The sequence below is a fragment of the Schistocerca nitens genome, chromosome 4 (genome assembly GCF_023898315.1).
Source record: "Schistocerca nitens isolate TAMUIC-IGC-003100 chromosome 4, iqSchNite1.1, whole genome shotgun sequence".
NCBI lineage: Eukaryota > Metazoa > Arthropoda > Insecta > Orthoptera > Acrididae > Schistocerca > Schistocerca nitens.
Window position 1 is genome coordinate 377,187,538 of NC_064617.1, and position 18,210 is coordinate 377,205,747.

Below are 18,210 nucleotides of genomic sequence, written 5' to 3' on the forward strand. Positions count from 1 at the left end.
ACTTAACTTCAAATAAAATCCCAGCACAATGACAACCATTATAAATGCAATGAACAAATTTAAACTAGCTAGATACTTACAAGAAGTGACTTTCTTGCTAACTGGAATTTTTCATTTCTTCAACACGAGTGTCTCAAACTTCAGCCCACTCTTCATTGATACTAATTTGTGATCAGAGTGTGTATCTGTTGCTGGGTACACTTTACAGTCCAATATCTAATTTCAGAACCTTTGATGATGATGTAATCCAGCTGGAATCTTCCTGTATCTCCAAGTGTTTTCCACATGAACCTCCCTACTTTGTGAACGGTGCTTTCACTATTACTAACTGAAATTAACTGCAAAATTCAATTCATCTTTCTTCTCCCCCACTCTTACTACCATATTCTCCAATAACTCTTTCTTCCATTCATTTCCATACAGCATGTATATCTGAACTAATGTTTGTGCTGGTTTGGTGTCGATTTTGACAAGAACAACCTTATCGCCGAGCTTTTCACAGTAACTCATTCTCTGCTCTACCTTCCCATTCATGACAAATCTTACTCCCATTACACAATTTTCTACTGTTTATGATACTACCCTATATTCACCCGACTAGAAATTCTTATCGCATTTCATTTCACTTCACTAACTCCCCCCCTGTCCCCCCATATCTAGATTGAGCCTTTGCCTCTTAATTTTCAGAGTTTCTAGCTTCCCTAAAATGTTCAAACTTCTGATATTCCACACACTGACTCACAGTATGTTTCTGTTACACGTTTCCGTGCTCCACACACTGATCCGCCTTAGGTGAGTGGTCGCCTAACCCTTATTTCACACATTAGCCTTTTGTCAGTTATTAAGTGTTTTTCTCATGGTCATCTCCTCCTTGACAGTCCCTTCCAGAGATAAAAATGGAGGACTAATCCTGAATCTCTTGCAACTGAAAGATCATCATGGCACTCTCTCAATTACAGGTTACAGGTTGTGCAGAAACACACTGTGTGTGTCTTTAATGTGGTTTTCATTGCCTTCTGCATACTCATACCATCGATCATCGTGGGTCTTTACATCTTTTAGGGGCAGTTTCCAATCCAAAGGAAAGAAGTTGTCCTGAAACTCTTGTCTGACCCTCTTCAATAAGGCCATTGGCAGAATGAGGGTAATTCCTTACTCCAGTAGCCTTCGGACACCATTGCTGATTATTCTTACTCAAACTTTAAGCTGCAGCTGGGTGCACACTTGGCGTCCATGATGTTTCAATTACTAGTCAAAGATGCTACCTCTAGACCACTTAGACATCATTATATGATTACATTACAGAATTCAATGAGAAATCAATGAGAAGCTACACCTTGTAATAACCCCATGAGGGCATTTGTAATTACTTGGTTAAAGACAAATGTCGAGTGGCCTCCAGCTGCAATATTAATATTTTTCCTGAAACATTCACAAAAAATTGTCTCTACTTGTTTAGGAACAAATGAAGACACTTCGCAAATGTACCTTTACTCCCTTGCCTTCATGTCATGGTATTGGCTGTAAGTAATTAACTGTACTCATGCTCAGCTGTTTGTTAACACTGTGTGTAGGTTGTGCACCAACTCTCAATAAATCAAGTGTTAGACAAATAGATTTTATCATTTATAACAAATCAGCTTCCATAATCAATTTTTAAAGTTTTTCAAGTCTTAGGACCAGCAGAGATCGAAACCAGTCAGGATAGTTCTTGCTTTGAAGAATCCTGCATCAAAGAGACAAGAGATAAAGGTTTAAATAATCTGTAGGAAAGGCCCATGCCATCATGAAGAATAAGAATCCAGCATCAGTCAGCTTCATTACAGCCCAATAACCCACAGATTTCAATGGGCCTTGGCAGACTGATGTGGGACCAGATTCAGGTCATTAGGCCTTTGTTTTCAAAAAAGAAGATAATCGTAATGTGTATTTTGTCTTATTATCATTCATGAAGTCTCTTCCTGAACTCCATATTGACAATGTGTTATATAATACGAGTCATTAAAACATTCAAAACACAAATTTCTATACCACACATATTGAACAGAAGAGGCATATGTACTTTTCTTCTGCCTAGTAGTCACAAGAAAAGAAAACTACATTATGTTCAAGGAAAAATATCTGTGTGTAATTAGTTAAGGGTAAGAGACTGCTAGAATGATAATATGAAACCAATAACATTATGATTATCTATAACTGCATACTGTAGTGTTCTTGCTTGTATTATTGTATTGTCCTGCACTTAATGCACAGGTAAAGTTAATCTTCAGTTTTATTAAATATTTTTAATTATTCACTCATGACAGTAAAACATTCACACATGACAACTGCTGATTTTTTTTGAAAAAACTGACTTCATGACCTAAACTCTTTATGGACACCTTCAGAGAAAACTACTTAAGTTCCTTGTAGTATCACTTTACCCAAAGAGGAAAACTCTTCTGGAGTAATTTGCTGTGTTACATATTATCCTCATATATGGTTATAGTACTTGCTGCATTAACTGACAGTCTTTATGTGCTGAGTTGTCTCTGTCATTGCACTATTTGTCCTATAATAGCCAATGCCAATATATGATTCAAGGACACACAGCTGCCACACTGCTTTGAACCTGGCCAGTTTATTCATGTGCCATACTTCAAGGTGTCAGAAGTGCACTGCATATCGGAGGCTGCTAGCCAGCTAGCTGACTGCACATGGGGTGCACACAAGATTCTTTTCTTTTATTAGGTGAATCTCCATCCAGTCCAGATAATGATAGCTGTAGGGCACTGTGAGGAGTCAGTATAAGATCCAAATGAAAACTGAAAGCACTGAGATATTTGAGAAAAATTTAAGCATATACCAAAAAGAAAGGTTAACATTAAATGAAGGTGCTGTATTTGTGATGGTAAGCAAACTCAAATCCACCAAGATAGAAATTGAAACTACATGCAAAACTGTCCGAGCAAGACTCAGTATTGAGGGTGGCGATAAACACACAATCGGAGCCTTCTATCGACCACCACACTCACCTCCAGATGTAACTGGAAACTTTAGAGAATACTCCAAGTTCACAAGTATGTAAGTTCCCCAATCAAACTGTCATCATGGGATGGGGACTGTAATCAATCGACAATCAAGTGGAAAAATTACAGTACTTTTGAATACATTATGGGAGAGGCAGTGATCAATGTCTTACAAATATTTACTATTAGAAATAGTATTGATCACAATTTATTTATCAAGGTGACCAGTTTCGACCACTACTGTGGTCATCTTTAGACCATTGAGTAGGAACCTCTTTCTGTTCGAGAATCACTACACTAGTGATTCTCGAACAAAAAGAGGTTCCTACTCAATGGTCTAAAGATGACCACAGTAGTGGTCGAAACCAGTCACCTTGATCAATAAATCATGATCAAGACTGTTTTTAATGGTAAATATTTGGAAAAATTACAGTTTTGTAAGTGATGGACATGACAAAAACTCCTGTGCAACAATTACTAAATGCTTTTTCTGAGAAATACCTGGACCAGATAGTTTGTAATTCCACTCATTATAGAAGTATATTGGATCTAATAGCAACGTACAGACTTGGCCTCTTTGCTGCTGTCCACAAAGAAACTGGTATTAGTTACCATGACAGGTGCAGCAACCACGACTGCCAAAGTAGAAAGGACCACTAAAACAAGTAGGAAAATTCATACATTTCATAAACTAGATAAAGAAGCAGTGGCAACATACCTCAATTAGGAACTTGAAACTTTTTTTTCTCTCAGGAAAGGACCACACAGATGAACTATGGCTCAAGTTTAATAGAGTAGTTGACTATGTACTGGATAGATATGCACCTAGTAGAAGAGTTCATGATGGGAAGGACCGTCCAAGGTATACAGGCATTGTACAGAAACTTCTAAAGAAACAGACCACTGCATAATACTTGTAAAACAAAGCATAGGACTATAGACAGGGAGATGTTGAATGAAACGAGTTTGGCTATCAAGGGTGCAGTGTTTGAAGCATTCAACAATTAAGATAGCGGATAATTAGCGCAGGATCTCTCGCAAAACCCAAAGAAATTCTGGTCGTACATAAAGACTATTAGTGGTGCCAAAGTGTCCAGACACTTGTGTCATGACAAAGACTGAAATTTAAGGTAGCAGAGAAAAAGCAGAACAACTGAACTCTGTTTTCAAATGTATCTTTACAAAAGAAAATCCAGGGGTATTGCCCCAATTTAATTCCCACATTACTGCAGATTTAGGGTCAGAGGTGAGGAGAAACAGCTGAAATCGCAAAATTTAACAAAGATTCAGAGCCCAATGGAATCCCTATTCCAGACCAAATTTGTGACCGAGGTAGGCCCTCTTTTATCCATAATGTAGCATAGCTTCCTTGAACAAAAAACTGTAGTTGGAAGAAAGCACAGGTCACACCCATCTACAAAAAGGGTAGCAGAAGTGATCCATAAAACTACTGTCCAATATCCTTGACATCCATTTGCTTTAGAACCTTACAACATATTCTGAGCTCAAAAGTGATGAGATATCTCATAAAGAATGACTTCCTCCATGCCAACCAACACGCATTCTGGAAACGTCAATCATATGAAACTCAACTTGCTCACTTCTTATTTGGCATCCTGAAAGCCATGGATCAAAAAAGTAAGATAGATGGAGTATTTCTCAGTTTCCAAAAAGTACTACACATATACTTGTTATAAGAAGTATGAATGTATGTGGCATGAAGCAAAATTTGTGAATGGATTGAGGGTTTCTTTGTAGGGAGGACACAGCATAGTATCTTGTACGGAGAGTCAACAACAGTCAACAAATCGGCTGTGTCGCAGGCATGTGTGTTGGGATCCTTGCTATTCATGTTGTGCATTAATGACCTAGCAGACACTTTAATAGTAATCTCAGAGTTTTTACAGATTTAGTTACCTACAATGAAATACTGCCTGAAAAAAAGCTGCACAAATATGCAGTCAGATCTTGATGAGATTTCAGTGTGGTGCAAACTGGCAATTTGCTTTAAATGTTCAGAAATATAAAATTGTGCACTTTTAAAAAGAAAAAAAGGACACAGTATCTCATGATTACAGATTCAATGGAGTCACTACTGGAATCTGCCAACTCAAATAGCTGGGTGTAACATTTTGTATGGATATGAAAATAGAATGAGCACATTCTCTCAGTTGTAGGTAAAGCAGGTGGCAGACTTCTGTTTACTGGTAAAATACCAGGGACATGTAGTTAGTTCACAAAAGAGATTGCCTACAGATTATTCATGCAAGCCATCCTATGATATTGCTCAACTGTGTGGATCCTGTACCAAATAGGACTAATAAGGAATACTGAACGTATCTACATCTACATCTACATGGATACTCTGCAAATCACATTTAAGTGCCTGGCAGAGGGTCCATCGAACCACCTTCACAATTCTCTATTATTCCAATCTCGTATAGCAAGCGGAAAGAATGAACACCTGTATCTTTCTGTACGAGCTCCGATTTCCCTTATTTTATCGTGGTGATCATTCCTCGCTGTGTAGGTCAGTGTCAACAAAATATTTTTGCATTCGGAGGAGAAAGTTGGCGATTGGAATTTCATGAGAAGATTCCATCGCAAATAAAAATGCCTTTCTTTTAATGATTTCCAGCCCAAATTCTGTATAATTTCTGTGACACTCTCTCCCATATTTCGTGATAATACAAAACATGCTGCCTTTCTTTGAACTTTTTCAATGTACTCCATCAGTCGTATCTGTTAAGGATCCCACACCGCGCAGCAGTATTCCGAAAGAGGACAGACAAGCATAGTGTTGGCAGTCTCCTTAGTAGGTCTGTTATATTTTCTAAGTGTCCTGCCAGTACAGAGAAAGACAGCATTAATGGTCATGGGTTTGTTTAACCTACGTGAGAGTGTGACAAATATTATAATAATAACCCAGTCCGGGGCAGAGAAAATCCCCAACCTGGCCGGCAATTGAACCCGGGATTCCGTGATACAGAGGTAGCAATGCTGGCCACTAGACCACAAGATACGGACGTGACAAATATACTCAAGAGACTGAACTGGCACACAGTCGAAGATAGATGCAAACTATTCTGAGAAAGCATACTTAAAAAGTTTCAGAAACAGCTTTAAAAGATGAACCTAGGAATACACTACAACCATCTAGACATCACTACTGCGAGGACAATGTTACATTAACTACAGTGCACACAGAGCCATTTAAACAGTAATTCTTCCATGCTCCCTACGTGAATGGAACAGGAGAACCCCTAACAACAAGAACAATGGGAAGTAGCCTTTGCCATGTGCTTCACAGTGGTTTGTGGAGTTTGGATGTAGATACAGATGTAGAGCTTGTCAACAGGATATTCACGAGCATGTCATTGCTCCTGTGGAACATGGGAATTTCATGGTGTTGGAGGCTGTGGAGTCCTGAGTGCACTAAGCACCAATAGACACAATACTATTGTGATACTGGAGAACCCAGAAGGCATGTTGAAACTTGACACTGGCATATAACAACCAAAGTTCAGAATAATTAATTTATAAAAATATCACAGCAAAATACATGTTTAAGTGCAGTGCAGTTTAAACAACATACTGCATTTCCAGGAGACTGGACAACATAGCAAATAAGCCGTCATCAAGGGTATGCTCTGCGAAAATGATCAAACCTACTGATTAATGTTTGGTGAGGAAAATGTGTGTTGTTACTGGTGGAATGTAGTATCTTCCGCAGAATCAATATTTTCCACAGCAAAAGATGGTCCAGTACTGTGAGATGATGATTGGTTTGGTTTGTGGGGTGTTCAAATGCGCGGTCATCAGTGCCCGTACAAAGTCCCAATTTTTACACAGTCCAATTTTTACACAATCTAAATTAGCCACGGTCATGAATGATGATGATGAAAAAACAAACACCTAGTCCCCAGGCAGAGAAAAATCCCCAACTCTGTCAGGAATTGAACCCGGGACCCCGTGATGTACAGGCAGCAATGCTAGCCACTAGACCTTCTAGGATTGTCGTGCTTTTCTGATGTTTTAAATAAGTATTTTGTTGTAAATCTGCATTTGATGTTTTATGAACATGGTAGCAGATGTGCACGATTGGGAAAGGTTTTCAGACAATGTGATAGTTGCAGCCAATTTTGACAGCAGCTTGAGGTTATAGAAGTGCCAAAGATGACACAACAGCAAGAGAAGATGGCAAATTGGAAAACTCACTGCTGAAGAAACTTGGGGAACCTAGAGAGTAACAGTAAGAACTATTTTAGTGTGTGGCAACATCTTTGAGGACATAAATGGTGAGCTTATCAAGTACGGTGTTCACCCAGTGGGAAACTTATCTGCCTAGACCTAAATTTCGTAACATTGTGTGGGAAGTATCTTATGGTACATAAGGCCATCTAGGCAAATTAGATGAAACAAAAACTCATGTTCCTTTGTTAGACAAGCTGATTGACGACAGCTGCCTTTCTTTCCTAAAGGTTACACTTATATTAGATGGTACAACTTATCTGTTGAATAAGAGAACACTGAACAAAAACTCTGTGTAAATTATAATCCAGGAATAACAGGATGCGATGATGAAACTGTTGCTACTGCAAAATGAAGATTAACGAACAATGACATAGGCACAACTAAACTTCACATGAAGCAGATACCTCAGAAACATGTTGTTATAAAAGCAATGAACATATAAACTGCTTTTCATGTGGCAAAGTACATCACTTATCAAAACAGTATACAATATGGTTAGTTTGTTTTAAATGTAAGAAAATGAGCAGTTTATAAAATGTGTGTACTAATGTAGCCAAAAGCAAAGACTGCTGTGTTGGAAATTGGTGTAATGTAAGTGGGAAGTTCAAGAAATTGTAACTGCACAGACACTTCAAAAATTGGGAAGAAAGTTTTAATGATGAGATGCACCAATTTTTCTGTAGATATAAACAAACTGGACTGTGACAAATGGTAGTTTGACAGTGGTGCGGCACATCACAGAACAAATCAACAGAATTTGTGCACTACATATGAACCACTTGAAAGTCCAAGCAACATTGGTGCTGCCAACAACAGTCTACAAATTGAAGCATTTGGTGCAATTCAAATTGATGTACAGGTATTCCATGAACAGGGTGATATTTTGAAGATTTTTTGTTTTGCCCAGAAGGATCCTTTCACTTTTTTTTGTTAGCAAAGCTGCACAAGAAGAAAATCAGATAACTGGAAATGATGGCAAATCATTAGTAATTTTCAAAAACAATATTGCAAATACTGTTGCTACATCCAGTGGGGAAAATGTAGTTTATCATTTGGCTGTGAAGGTTGTTCATCAAGAAAAGTCTTACATTGTTGTTGAAACTTAGGGCACCTTACAGAGATGGTACAAAAAGATGGGTCATCAAAATAAACCCTTTGTGGCCAGTTTTTGAAGGATCTTGTTGTAGAGACAACAACTGATGGTAAATATTGTTAGCTGGCATTTGGTAAAAAGAGTGCAGAAAGTCAATAAATCCAGAGATGTAGTTCATGCAGATGTTTGTGGAGGGACACACACACACACACACACACACACACACACACACTTGTGCACCTGAGTGTGTGCATGCATGTGTGCACTCACCTGTACGTGCGCCCATGAGTAGCTTTAAGTGACGAAAGGGTTAGAAATGTTTTGTATGACACTAAGGTTCAACTTGAGGGCAACTTGGAAGCAAGAAATGAAGACAACGGAAGCCTGAAGTTACAAGAATGGTGAATTTTGAAGAAACCATCGTGGTAATGTGAAGATTCAGCCCAGTGAACAAGAATGGTGCTTCTTTGTGAGACATCAATGAATTATACAGAAGCAGTGCATTCAGAAAATTCTAAAGAATGGAAGACAGCAATGGAGGAGAAATGAGTGTTCTGAAGAAAAATAAAACACGGGAACTAGCTTAGAAAACTAAGTGATTGAAAATCAATGAGTTTTTGCTAAAAAATTAAATGAAAATAATAAAGTGGTTCAGTATAAGGCTTGATTGGTGACAAAAGGATATACTCAACATTTTGGAATGTATTATGTTGACACTTTTAGCCCTGTAGCAATATCTGAGATAATGAAGGATCTGTTGACTGTTGCAATTCAACATGATTGGTGTATAAGGCCATCTGATGTAAGGACAGCATTTGTCAATGACTTTTTGAAGTAGGAAATGCACAGTATTGACCAGAGAGCTTTGATGATGGTAAAGGATGTGACTGTAAATCACTGAAGTGTCTGCATGGTATAATGCAAGCCTCAAAATGCTCATATGAATGTCTTGAAAATTTTCTTACGGAATGTAATTCACAGAAGATCTGTTCAAATCAATGTATGTGAGCTGTTCACATCAATGCATGTTCTATGGTGACAACCTGGTACTGTCGTTTTATATTGACAATGGATTGGCTATGAGCTTTAGTGATGCAAGACATAAGTTTATTGAACAGTTAGATATATTTTCAGATTAGGGTAGAAAAAGTTTATTATTTCCTGGCCTTAAAAATCAAAAAAATTGACAACTGTACTCAAGTAACTCAATCTACACATGTGAAGAGAATTTTAGAGAAATGCCGGTAAACCTTCTGTGAATAGGATCTGTTGCAAAGAAATAATAAATGGAAAGGTCAAGTCCTATTTTACTGCATAAATGGCAAACATGTAGTACGTGATGATCTTTTTTCATTCCATCATTTTGTGTGAGTTCAGTGAGAAAAAGTTTCAGAAAGTTTTGAAGCTGTGTGTAAAGTGTGTTAGAAGTTGCTAGGTACTTTCATTTGCAACCACTGTTGGATAAAGTCCAGGCATTTACACACTGTCAATTGCACCGCCTCAAGGCAAACTCTGAGTTTCTAACTGTAATACTCGTCTTATTGTGTTAAGCTTTTAACATAAGATAATACCTCTTAATAAGTAGATTATGCTAGTATTTTGAACTTTAAATTCGGTCAATTAACTATGAAAAATACTAAAAATCAAATTTCTGTTGCCCATGGAAGCTGTCAGATAAGCAAACTGCAACTGGATGTGGTTGCCAGATTTGGAATAACTGGTTACAAGTGAAACTCCCCATCGCACCCCTCTCAGATTTAGTGGTAAGGTGGCTCATTGGATATCTCTTCAAAAATTGAACACAGATCAAGCACAATAACAGGAAGAATGTGTACTGAACTGTGGAAAAAAAGAAGCAAATTAGAAATACTGAATATCCACGATCAATATGTGCAACATCAAGTTACTTTTAGTGACAGTGGCATATGTGGTTGTGTGATCATGATTTCTGTGAGAGGTCTATTCAGTATCTCATCTGCTCTCACTATTCATCAAACTTACTTGCAACAGTAATATATTCTTACCACATGACTCATAGTCTATAACCAATGTACAGTATGACAATTGCCAAGCCCACAGAAGAAGAACAGACATTTCAACAATCGGACGGACATTTCACACGTGTGTGTGTGTGTGTGTGTGTGTGTGTGTGTGTAAACGCGCGTGCAATATTTAAGCTTATAGTGACACTGATTACAGTGGAGACAGAAACACAAGGCAAATAACAGGTGGCATTCTACTGAAGTTTTGCGAAGATCTAATTATGTAGTAAATAGCAGCTCGTTGTTCAATGGAGGCAGAATAATTTGCTGCAAGTGAAGCTGTCAAATCACTTTTGTGGTTGCGAAGTTACAGATCATGAAGGAACTTGTTGGTATACCATCTGCTTCACCATACATGTAAAACACTGTGGAAGAGTGTGAAAGTATCAGTGTTTAATAATCTTCAAAGGTTGTCAGTTGCTATTATACAAAGTTCTTGACCTGACTTCAGAGTGGTGGTGTTAACACTTTTATACTTTTGACATATTCTTAGAGGATTGTTTTAAATGTATGTTTCATTCTCAAATGACATTTTTTTTCTTTAACAAGCATGAGTATATGACTGAATGGTGTTTATTTTGGCACCAAATACATCCACGAGTCATTTCATTTCACAGTGTATCTTTGGCAGTTTGAGGTTGGATGTGTTCTCTGGGATTAGGATGCTTAACAGGACAGATGACCACTGATGCTACCCAGTTCACTCACATATGGTTAATAGTACAGCCTATTAATGAGACAACTACATACCGAGGGAGTAATATCTTCAAAAAAGGATTAGTTAGCTAAGATGCAGGAAGGGTTTATAAAACAGAATGCTATTTCTCTTCTTACTGTTCTCCTCCTGTACCACACATCCTACTGAAAATGTGTAGGCAGAGATGAAACCAACTATGCGAGAACACTGACTTCACTCTATGCCAAGGATCAGCATTGAGCTATGGAGTGTCAACTTAGCTTCCCAGGATGAGGTGGCAGAAAATGGACACCCCTCCTTGAAGTATGCTGATCATCACTAAAAGAGATATCTGAAAGGGGTGCTCCACTGAAGTAATGGTGGAAATTTGTATTGTTGCCTTTACATGATTGGTACTGTTATATTGTAAAGAAAGTGGTATCAGTAAGTAACATTCAAAAATACATGGATAGGTTGTGGCTGAGCAAAGGATTCAGGCAAAAACATCAATATGTAAGATTTGTATTGATTGTATTGTTTATCAAAGCATCTAATCAATCTACAATAATATTTTAAATTTTTATTTAGCATAAAATAAGAGTGTTAGAACTTTAGTAGTGGCAACTATTTATTTACAGCTCGTACAAAATAGATACGTGTTTCAAAGTTTTACTGACCTTCAAAGTAGTTACCAGCATTGTGTATAGACCATTGCCAGCGATTCGGAAGTTGTAGGATACTATTGGCAGTGCCAGTTGTGTTGACAGTTCGAGTGGCACGGTCTATTGTCCAATGAATTTGTGGCAGTTCTGAAGCGAATGCCGTGAAGTGTTTCCTTCAGTTTAGAAATCGAGCTGAACTCACGAGGGCTTAAGTCAGGGGAGTGCAGTAGGTGGTTTAGCACTTAGTGGCCCCATCAGTTAAACAAATCAGTAACAGCTTACACTGTACGTGCTTGAGCATTGTCCTGCAAAATGATGGTCAGGTCCTGCAGATAGTGTCATCACTTCGGACTCTAAGCTGGTCATAGGTTGTGTTCCAAACTTGTGAGTTCAACTCAATTTCTAAACTGAAGGAAACACTTCACAGCATTCACTTCAGAACTGTTACAAATTCATCAGGCAATAGACCGCACCGCTTGAACTGTCAACACAACTGGCACTGCTAAGAGTATCCTACAACTTCCACATCACTGGCAATAGGTTATACACAATGCTGGTGACTACTTTCAAGGTCAGTAAAACTTTGAACACATATCTATTTTGTATGAGCTGCAAATAAATATTTGCCACTATTAAACTTCCAACCCTTGTATTTTTTTCATATTTATGTTTTTATGCACAAATGTTAAAGAATTTAAAGAATTATTTATGATCCATAAGACTGCTGTTATTTATTTTAATTCAGTACACTGGTGCAGAAGCAAAAATAATTAATGGGTATGGTGATGATTAAGGTGGCTGTTGTGCTTGTTGAGGATATTGTGTTTGTAACCAGGGATGACAGGACGCAAGGACAGCCAATGATATGAGGAAACAAATTAAGATGAAATTCATTTGACTAATGCATAATCTAGATTCACACAGAAAGTGATGATATGCATAATATTAGTTTAGTTTTGTTTTAGGGCACAAAAAAATTACGGTCAGAGGTGCCCATGTCAGAATCTTGAAACATTAACACAAAAAAGGAGTTAAAAACAACTACATGTTAAGCCCAAATGATGGGAGGAAAGAGCTAAGAACAAGGACTTCCTCTTGGAGGAAGGTCCATAAAATACACTGTAGAGCAATGGAGGTACTGAACTGAAGACTAAATGTCCTTCGCCATATTGTTATGATGGGTAAAGAGTAAAACATGGGCAACAGCCCATGCATTGTTCACTACAATAGTCGATAACTCATATGACAGACAGGCACTAGAACATAAGTGGTTACAAAAAGGGCATTCGGTCAGAAAATGGTGAACTGTCTAAGGTTTATGACAATGAGCACGAAGTGGTGGGGGATCACTACTTAACAAATGATGATGGCTAAAATGACAATATGCAACCTAGCTGAAATGATCTCCTCATGGTGAAAAGGTCGAGAGGAAGTCAGCCAAGCTGTTGGGAGAGGTTTAGTTCCCCAGAGCTTGTTCTCATGAAGGGGAGACCAGTGGTGATGCCAAAGTGACACCACCTGCTGTCAGACAGCAACTGGAGATCATTGGAAGGAATGGAAGAACCGGTGGGCTGAGGTAGGAGGACTGCAGCCTTGACAGCAATGGCAGCAGCCTAATTTCCCATCAGACCGATGTGAACAGGAACCCACACAAACATCACAGTTCACGGTTTGGGTTGCCAAAGCTACGAGGTAGTCAACTGCAGAACAGCATGCTCAGAATCCACATTGTGCAGTGATTAGTAATTTGCAAGACTCAAGCCATCATACCAGCCGGGCTTGAATCATTCTTTCCATTACCTTGCAAACACAGCTGGTGAGAGAAATGGGGCGGTAGCTAGAAGGAAGATATTTGTCCTTACCAGGCTTAGGTATGCGTATGACAGAGGTTTCATGCCAACATCTTGGAAACATGCCATCTGCCCAGATGCAACTGTATGTGTGGAGGAGAAAGTGCTTGTGCATAAGAGAAAGGTGCTGCAACATCTGAATGTGAACAGTGTCTGACTCTGGTGTGGAAGATCAGTATGAAGTGAGAGCATGGTCTAGCTACCTCACAGTAAAGGCAGCATTGCAGCAGTTACATTTCTGAGAGGAGAACGGTATCACCCGAGCCGCCGCCACTCGTTCCTAATGGAAGAAGGCAGGGTAATAGTGGGCAGATCTTTAAATTTCCACAAAATAGCAGCCTAAGATGTTGGAGATATCAATTGGGTCCACAACTACACCATCCACTACAGTCAACCCAGAAATTGGGGAATGGAACTTGTTCCTAGAGAGCCATTGGAGGTTGGTCCACATGACAGAAGAGGGAGTGGAACTGTTGAGAACTAGTAAATGAAATCTAGATAGCTTTTTTGCTGTCCCAGAGAATGTGACAACACTGCACACACAACTGTTTATTACAAACACAATTCATCGTCACAGGATGATGGTTAAATATGCACACTTGTCGCTACGTCGAACTTTCGTGGTGATCATTGGGCAACGTCTTCCATGTTATCTGCAACATAAATAAACTTTCTCCCCACAGTATTTCTGAAAACCCAAAAACAAACTTAAAGAACATAATAATAATAATAACTGTTCATACAATTATTTGTATAAGTCTTGGTCGATTTAATGAGGGGTGGGACAGGCCTAAGTCTTGTGACACCACACAGTCTTTGATGACTCACTGCCACAGGGCACAAAGGTTGAAGAATCCTGTTCCACGAGATCTACAGAAGCATTGGCTTTCTCACAAAGGCGGCCTGCAGATTCCAGGGCATAAAAATGGATGGCAGTGTGCACTAGTGAAACAGAGGTTGACTGTGTGAGGGTATCACATGGCAGTATCATTGAAGAGGATCACCAAGTCAACGAAGGAAAAGACCGTTTGCCTTTGATTTCTTGGAGCCTTTGCAGTTGGCAGACGAAGGCTCAGATGTTTGACTGGAGGGACATAAAAAGTCTTCATGCGAGTATTCCTTCTGTCCTTTCTAGCCTGCCAGTTGCATAGCAGGTGATTTTGCTGCCAGAGGCAAAAATGTGGTGACTTGTTGCACAGCTGGAGGAGGAGGAGGATATGGGCAATTTTACAACCATCCTGCTGAATTTGAGGGGCCGAGCCTGTGTGGTTGTATCCTTCATGGTGCAAGGTGTAGCGAGAACATTACTGTAAGTGGCAGATGGTAAAACACAGGCCTTCTGACTTCCCAACAACTTTTGAGTGACAGAGTAAGAGCTCTTTGTCTTTAAATACGTCTGCTTGTGAGATGTCTGCTTGTGTCTGTATATGTGTGGATGGATATACGTGTGTGTGCGCGCGCGAGTGTATACCCCGTCCTTTTTTCCCCCTAAGGTAAGTCTTTCCGCTCCCGGGATTGGAATGACTCCTTACCCTCCCCCTTAAAACTCACATCCTTTCGTCTTTCCCTCTCCTTCCCTCTTTCCTGATGAGGCAACAGTTTGTTGCGAAAGCTTGAATTTTGTGTGTATGTTTGTGTTTGTTTGTGTGTCTGTCGACCTGCCAGGCCTTTCATTTGGTAAGTCACATAAAAAAAAAAGACATATTCAAAGAGGTCTTAACGGGTTCGAAGCAAGTTTTGCAAAGATAGGTAGAGGAAGGAAGTTCCCATTGACACAGATTGTGAAATTGAGCATGCTGAGCTAAGGAACATGTTCCGCCTCTAGGTAGTGAACTTTCGCCTTGGACACTGTTGGGCAGTGGCCATTCACTGGGGTGGACAGCTGATTGATGGGACACCAATATAGATGATTGTGCAAAATTTATAGCAGAGCTGTCATATGGTATGACAGCTTTCACAGGTGGCTTTGCATCTTATTGGCTAGAATACACCTGTGATGGGGTTGGCATATATGTGTGTGTGTGTGTGTGGGGGGGGGGGGGGGCAGCAGATTTTGTACTTGGCTCTCATGGTAGTGAGACATGGACATTTAATACAAAAACCATTCTTAAAATTAAGGTTGTGATGAACGCAATGTAAAAAAGCAAGAAAAGAATTAATAGGAGAGACAGAGGAACAACTAAATTCACCAGGAAAAATAGTGGAGTGGAAGATACAAACATGACTGCAATGAAAATGAAATATAGTTGGGCTGGACATTTAGCCAGGCGAACAATTGGTAGACATACCAAGGACATTCTTTGCTAGATTCCAATAGGTAAGATAAGACAAGGATGAAAATGAATAACTAATGGAAGGTGTGTGGAGGTCATTAGATAACACGTAGGAGCAACAAGGATTCAATATCTGAAGACTATAATATATTGAGAAGACTGAGGTCAGACGTTCACCACATTTTATGCCTCACAACATACTTACTGAAATTGATGTTGTAGCACATTTCAGTTACAAATCCACAGTCACTGAGCATTTTGGATTACTCCAGCCTGAAAATCAGGTGGAACATACCCTATGTACTCAAGAAAGAAATTTTCTTGACCACATCAACAAATTCAAGGTTTCAGCAATCTTCTTCTGTTCTTTCAAAATTCATAAGCCATCTTAATTTTATCTGACTGCTTACTGATTCTGTTCTTTTCTGATATAACTTACAGAACTCTCAGACACTTTCCGTTTTGTAAGTATCTGTATTACTCTCACTTCACATTTCACTCTTATACAATGGTTACTCAGCCACAAAAGCTTAAATCTCAATAGCAACTGTTTGGCATACCAAAATTATCACTTATTCTAATTTTTGATGGAGTACAGAAATACGAAAATTTACATGCAGAGTGAAAATCTCATTCTGGAAACATCCCCCAGGCTGTGGCTAAGCCATGTCTCCGCAGTATCCTTTCTTTCAGGAGTGCTAGTTCTGCAAGGTTCGCAGGAGAGCTTCTGTAAAGTTTGGAAGGTAGGAGACGAGATACTGGCAGAAGTAAAGCTGTGAGTACCGGGCGTGAGTCGTGCTTCGGTAGCTCAGATGGCAGAGCACTTGCCCGCGAAAGGCAAAGGTCCCGAGTTCGAGTCTCGGTCGGGCACACAGTTTTAATCTGCCAGGAAGTTTTACATGTTTCTGTTTGTATATTTCTAAAAAATGGAATATCTGAGGTTAATGCTAACAGCAAGTGAACTCTGATTCACAACTACACGATTTAATAGTAAATTCATGTGCAGGCAGCTTAAATTGCAGGTACAAACAAATATCTGTAGTACCATGCGATATCGTATAATCTTCAGGATTGTGAGTAACAAACTGTCTCTTTTGAGACCCTGATGAGTGAAAGGAAAGCTTTCAAATATTGACATGTAAATATTTGTATTGCATAATAAGTGAAAATATATTCTCAAAGGTGCACAAAACCACCAGGTTATCTCCAATTGAACACTGTTCAAAAGAATTAGAGAAATACATGTATAAATGTCAGGTATGTTAAATCTACTTTGATACAGGTGTTACCTGTGATCTTATGGCATGGCTTGAGATCTTCACTTTCAATATAGACAACAATTTATTGGCTATGTTATGCATTACAGTGTCAGGTGACTCCTCAGAAGGAAGAGAGTACCAATGCCGCAGTGTTTTCTAGTGAGGTACACAGATGGTAGTTGTCATTTATGGGCATTGTATTCAACCAAGCTCACGCAGTGAAACATCTTAATACAGTGCAAGTTGTGCAAAGGCAGTCTGTGTGATCCAAAAAGGATGGACTTTTAGTCAGGTTACTGCATATGCTCATGTCTCTCCAAGCATCATCCATAGCTTGTGGGCACAATATACAGAGACAGGTCAGTACACAAGGTGAATTTGACGAAGTCATTGCTGCATTACGACTCCACATGAAGACCAATATCTGGCCATCACTAAATTTCAGCATCATATGGATACCACCAGAGCACTTCAAGATGATCTCCGAAGGGCCACTGCAGCCATCGTGTCTGATCAGACTGCAATGAACAGGTTACAAGAAAGGACCTTACGGCCTGAATGTCCTGTTCGAGTACCTCGCTTAACAGACATCATCTTGCAGCTCACCTTGATTTGCACTGTTCCCATGTCAACCAACAACTTCATCACTACCGAAACATATTGTTCACAAACAAGTCCTTGTATCCTTTCATGCCAGGTGATGGCCGTGTACACATGTGGAGATGCACGATGAGTGGTATCTGCCAAATGTTGTACAGAAAACTGACAGATTTTCAAGGTTCTTTGATGTTGTTGGGTGGCTCCAGTGTTGACTGCCATACAGATCTTGTCATCATCCATGGTTGCCTTACAGCCAGGCAATACATCAACAGATCCTGTTGGACCATGTGGTGGCTGCTTCATACAGCAGTGGCGCTGAATTCCTTCTAATGCTAGGGCCCACACTGTGGGCATCAGCAGGGATGTTTTGCAGAGCCTGGACATTTTAGTAATGGAATGGCTGACAGTGAGCCCAACCTAAACCCATTGTGCATACGTGGGAGATCCTTGAAAGACGTGTTCATCATCACTCTGTTCTGCCACGGACACACCA

At 39.4% G+C, this 18,210-nt stretch overlaps 1 protein-coding gene across 2 annotated transcripts in view; it reads right to left on the reverse strand.

Moving 5' to 3' along the window:
- Window positions 1-18,210, reverse strand: part of LOC126252805 (venom carboxylesterase-6-like) — a 152,161-nt gene that overhangs the window by 23,337 nt on the left and 110,614 nt on the right. The window lies entirely within an intron of this gene.